This window comes from Nicotiana attenuata, unplaced genomic scaffold (genome assembly GCF_001879085.1).
Source record: "Nicotiana attenuata strain UT unplaced genomic scaffold, NIATTr2, whole genome shotgun sequence".
Lineage (NCBI taxonomy): Eukaryota > Viridiplantae > Streptophyta > Magnoliopsida > Solanales > Solanaceae > Nicotiana > Nicotiana attenuata.
In genome coordinates, this window is record NW_017670625.1 from 332,349 (window position 1) to 338,628 (window position 6,280).

A 6,280-nucleotide genomic window follows, 5' to 3' on the forward strand; every position below is an offset into this window, starting at 1 on the left:
GAGCAAAGTGCCCCTCATTGATGGTGGAAAGAAAAGTGAATGTACTTATATTGAGAAAGCACTTCTCTTGGTGTTAAATAGGTTGGAAAGAGAGTAAGTCTCGTGCCGCCGTCGTCGTCGCTCGGCCTCGGCCTCGAATTTGGTCAAAGATTGATGGATTAAACCTTTTGGACAAAATTAATATGCCTTGATCCCAAAATCTTTCCTTACGAAATTTCCTAATCTTCTTCTTCTTATGCACAAAAATATTCCAGTGTGTTTCACAACCATTGAGTGGTTCGAAGTTCATCAGAGTTTTTGGTACCAATACCCTGGTGAGTAAAATTGTTCTATCCTGGGAGGATAATATTCCAGCACCTCGGGTACTTGAGGGGAATAATTTCCTTAGGGACACACTGTGGATTCAGTGGGCTCCATTTATTCCGAAATTATGTTATCGACATTCTGTTGCTACTAACTTTCTGTTTCTGTTTTCTATTTCAGAAAGTTTACTGTTTTTTTATTTATTATAGTAATACAGTTTGACTAACAATCTTAAGGAAATTATTTTATTGTAATCTGTATTTTGTTTTTGGAGATTAAAACTTGTGTGGTTTTCTACTCCTTCTGAATTTTTATATTCTGATTTGAAGATATAAAAACTTTTTCGGAGTGTTAAAATTCAAAAACGACTTGAAGAACATAAAAATTTCATCATTCTCTGTGAAATAGTTTATAAAAGCTTTCGTTTTTATTAATTAAACGTACTGTTTATCATTAATTACAATACTGTTTATTGTTCTGTTCTTTCCCATTAATTGAATTCTTCTGTCGTTAATAGTGAGAAATGGCAGTTGATAATTGAAATCCTTCTGCGACTATTGCAGCAACGACGATAGCCTCGTCAAACCGAACTGATGTTCCACCGGCCGAGAAATCGGAAAAATTTTCTGGAGCCAACTTCAAAGGATGGCAGCAAAGGGTGTTTTTCTGGCTTACCACGCTTGGTATGCAGAAGTTCACTAGTGAAGACCCTCTAGTGCCTACCGCCGACATGCCGGAGAATGAGAAGTTTATGATTGTTGAGGCGTGAAAACAAGCAGACTTTCTTTGCAAAGGCTACATTCTAAGTGCTTTGGAAGATGACTTGTACAATGTCTACAATTCTGTGAAAACTTCGAAAGAATTAAGGGATGCACAAAGAAGTACAAGACTGAAGATGCATGCTTGAAAAAGTTTGTGGTTGCCAAATTTCTAGACTATAAAATAATAGACAACAAAACTGTTGGAACCCAAGTTCAAGAGTTTCAACTGATTTATCATGACCTTATTACTGAAAGTATGGTCATGAATGAAGCATTTCAAGTGGCTGCAATGATTGAAAAATTTCCTCCTTCGTGGAGAGATTTCAAAAACTATCTTAAGCACAAGCGCAAAGAAATGAAGTTGGAAGATCTTGTGATTCATCCCAAGATTGAGGAAGGCAACAAAACAGCCGAGAAGAGGTCTCGTTGAAATTCAACGATTATAGGAGCTAATATCTTATAGGAGTTTGCTCCAAAAAGTAAGAAGAGGAAGAGGTCTTCTAGAAAGACTAAGGAGCAAAACAAAAAGAAATTCAAGGGGAACTGCTACAATTGTGGAAAATCCGGTCACAAAGCCCCTGACTGTCGTCTCCTGAAAAAGGATAAAAAAAAGGGACAGGCCAATATAGTGGAGAAGAATGATGAGATTAATGATCTGTGTGCAATGCTTTCGGAATGCAACCTAGTTGGAAATCCGAAGGAGTGGTGGATTGACTATGCAGCCACTTGACATATTTGTGCTATCAAAGAAACATTTGGGACTTATTCTACTACTGGTCCCGAAGAAGAGCTTTCCATGGGAAATACTGCAACAACCAAGATTGAAGGTTATGGGAAGATATTCCTGAAGATGACTTCCGGCAAGTTGTTAATGCTCAACAACGTTCTGCATGTTCTGACTATTAGGAAGAATTTAGTTTCTACTTTTTACTTGTTAAGAATGGATTCAAACGTGTATTTGTATCTGAAAAAATTGTTGTAAGCAAGAATGAAATGTATGTTGGAAAGGGCTACCTCACAGAGGGCCTTTTCAAACTAAATGTAATGGTTGTTGACAGTATGAATAAAATTTCAGCTTCTTCTTATTTATTGGAGTCAAATGATTTATTGCATATTCGTTTAGGACATGTCAATTACAAAAGCTTGTGGAAGTTAATTAATTTAGAAGTATTGCCTAAATTCGAGTGTAACAAATCAAAATGTCAAATATGTGTTGAATCTAAGTTTGTAAAACATCCTTATAAATCTGTTGAAAGGAATTCAAATCCTTTAGACTTAATTCATACTGACATTTGTGATATGAAGTTGACACCATCTCGAGGTGGGAAAAAGTATTTTATAACTTTTATTGACGATTGTACTCGATATTGTTATGTTTATTTATTTAATAGTAAGGATGAAACAATTGAAGCATTTAAGCAAAACAAGAATGAAGTGGAGAATCAATTGAATAAAAAGATTAAAATAAAGATGGGATAGGGGTGGAGAATATAAATCTCCGTTTGCAGAAATATGTCCGGAATACGAAATTATCCATCAAACTACTGCTCCCTACACACCTCAACTCAATGGAATTGCGGAAAGGAAAAATCGTACATTAAAGGAAATGATGAATTCTTTATTAATAAGTTTCGAATTACCGGAGAGTTTATGGGGGGAAGCTATCCTTACAACTAACCGAATACTCAATAGAGTACCCCACCACAAAACGCAATATATTACATATGAAAAACGGAAAGGAAGAAAATCCAACTTGAAATATTTTAAAGTGTGGGGGTGTTTAGCAAAGATACAGTACCTTTACCCAAAAGGGTAAAAAATCGGACTAAAAAATGTGGATTGCATTTTCATTGGATATACTACAGACAGTAAAGCATGTCGGTTTTTGGTTCATAAATATGATAATCCCGAAATTCAAGTTAATACGGTAATTGAATCAGATAATGCTGAATTCTTTGAAAGCATCTATCCGTATAAAGTTGAATGTGAGTCGTTAAGTGAAAGACCTAAACGACCACGGGAATAACCAAAGGAAAATACTCCAAGTAAAGAAGATCCAAGGAGTAGCAAACGTCAAAGAACATCTACTTCCTTTGGACAAGATTTTGTGACATTCTTGCTTGAAAATGAGCTCAAACTTTCAAAGCAGCTATGTCATCTTCTGATTCAACATTTTGGAAAGAGACAGTCAATAGTGAGATTCAATCAATTTTGGATAACCATACATAGGAATTGGTTGATCTTCCTTCAGGAAATAAGCCTTTAGGTTCGAAATGGATCTTTAAACGGAAAATGAAAGCTGATGGCACTATTGACAAATATAAGACAAGACTTGGAAAGGTTATAGACAAAAGGAAGGCCTTACTTTGACACTTACTCGCCAGTAACGAGGATAAAATCTATTAGGGTGTTAGTGACACTGGCGGCCGTGTATGGTCTAGAAATCCATCAAATAGATGTTAAAAAAACTTTCTTAAATGGAGAATTGGAGGAAGAGATTTACATGGAACAACTTGAGAGTTTTGTGGTTTCGGGTAAAGAAAAGAAAGTGTGCAAACTTGTTAAGTCACTTTATGGACTTAGACAAGCACTCAAAAAATGGCATGCTGAATTTGACCAAACATATTGGCAAGTGGGTTTAAAATCAACGAGTGTGACAAATGTGTTTACATTAAAAGCACTCCAGGTCATGAAGTCATTGTTTGTTTATATTGATGACATGTTGATAATAAGCAAAAATATGGCAGATATAAATGCTACTAAGCGCATGTTGGATAGCAAATTCGACATGAAAGACATAGGAGTTGTGATGTGATATTAGGAATCAGAATTCACAAGACTCCACAAGGTCTAGCATTATCACAGTCTCATTACATTGAAAAAGTACTTGACAAGTTCAAGTATTTGGATTTTAAAATTGCCAAGACTCCAATTAACGTGAGTTATGCATTTCAAAAGAATGAAGGTGAAAGTGACTCACAACTGGACTATGCTAGAGTATAGGGAAGTTTGATGTATATCATGAATTGTACGCGACCAGATATAGCATATACTATTAGCAAACTGAGTTAGTTTACAAGTAATCCCAATCAAATACATTGGATATGCTCTGCATTATAACAAATATCCCTCCGTGATCGAGGGATATAGTGATGCAAATTGGATCACCGGATCATCTGAAGTTAAATCTACTAGTGGATATGTTTTCACAAATGGGGGTGGAGCAGTGTTTTGGAAATCATCCAAACAAACGTGCATCGCCCGTTCTACAATAGAATCTGAATTCATAGCTTTAGACAAGGCCGGTGAAGAAGCTGAATGGCTCTGGAATTTCTTGAAAGATATTCCATTTTGGCCCAAACCTTTGGCACCTATATGTATACATTGTGATAGTCAAGCGACAATAGGCAGAGAGATAGCGTTATGTATAACAGAAAATCTCGTCACGTACGACGGAGACACAATACCGTTAGACAACTACTCTCTAGTGGTGTTATCTCTATTGACTACATAAAGTCAAGAGATAACGTGTCGGATCCACTTATAAAAGGCCTATCTGGAGAAGCAGTTGAAAGATCATCAAAGGGAATGGGGTTAAGGCCTAGGACAAGTCATCATGGCGGTAACTCTACCTAGCAAACCGGAGATCCCAAGAGTTAGGTTTAAAGAGATCAAACAAAGTTATGAATGACGGTTCAACATTGTCAAATAACTCAACCCATTCCCGTGATAAAGACAACGTTCAGAAATCAGGGTAAAACATTAAGGCTTTTTGATGAGTCAATAAAGCTTAAAGTTTTTTAATGATTTGCTAAGTCTGGAAGGAAATGTTCAGATAGTGTGACTATAGGATTACACATCTAGAAATCACTTATGTGAGTGTGAAGTGGAAGCCGCTTCAAAGAGAATGAAAGTAAAGGCCCATTCTCTAAGCACTCATGAAACCAGGAGGTGTTCATGGCTGAAACGAACACAACCGTGAGAACCGTAGATGGTCAAGGGTTGATTGTGTGACTTATGTTGTCTTGGTATACAACAAAGCTCGACGGTTCAAAGATATCAAATCTACCGATTGACCGCATATATTCTATATAAGTTCACTACGGAAAGTTTAAAGAAAAACCTACTTTTTCAAATGCAATTAATTCTTGCATGTAAATCACACACTCGTCTGTGCATTCCTTTGTCTTATAGTCATTCCCCATTCATGTGGGGGATTGTTGGGATTAAAGATTGGTTAATGAAAAATGGAGGGAAGAAAATGGAGTGAAAGTGAGCTCCCTTTTGCTTTGAAAAGAGCAAAGTGTCGCTCATTGGTGGTGGAAAGAAAAGTGAATGTGCTTATATTGAGAAAGCACTTCTCTTGGTGTTAAATGGGTTGGAAAGAAAGTAAGCCTCGCGCCGTCATCGCTCGCTCCCTCGGCTTCGGCTTCGGTCAAAGATTGATTGATTAATCTTTCTGGACAAAATTTCTTTTAATTAATTAACGAAAATTCAACCCGAAATAATCCAGGACCCGCGACGCGACCCGGTCCGGTCCATTTCTTTCCTGGATTATTTTAAATCCGTTTTCACGCAATATTTCAAATTCCCACTTGTTCCAAACAGCCATGGATGTTTCTGAAAGGTTGCAAACTTTTTCAGGAACATTTCCAGAAAAGCTATAAATATGCCTTGATCCCAGAATCTTTTCTTACGAAATTTTCTGATCTGCTTCTTCTTCTTTTGCACAAAAATATTTCAGTGTATTTTACAAACATTGAGTGGTTCAAAGTTCATCAGAGTTTTTTTATACCAATACACTGGTGAGTTAAATCGTTTTATCCTAGGAGGATAATATTCCAGCACCTCGGGTACTTGAGGGGAATAATTTCCTTAAGGACACACTGTACTTTTAGTGGGCTCGATTTATTCCAAAATTATTTTATCGACATTATGTTACTACTAACTTTCTGTTTCTATTTTCTATTTCAGAAAGTTTACTGTTTTATTATTTATTATAGTAATATAGTTTGACTAACAAATGCTTCGTTTGGAAATTCACGAAAGTTGAGAAAGTTGGCAGAATAGCCTGGGAGACACTTGTACTTATTCCAGTTTGTCATCCCGGTCCCTACACTTCATAAAGTTTCATTCAGATACTTTAACTTAATCAAAACAAGACTGTTAAACCCTTCTGACTGTTGACCGAGCTTATGTGGCATTAATATGGCTGA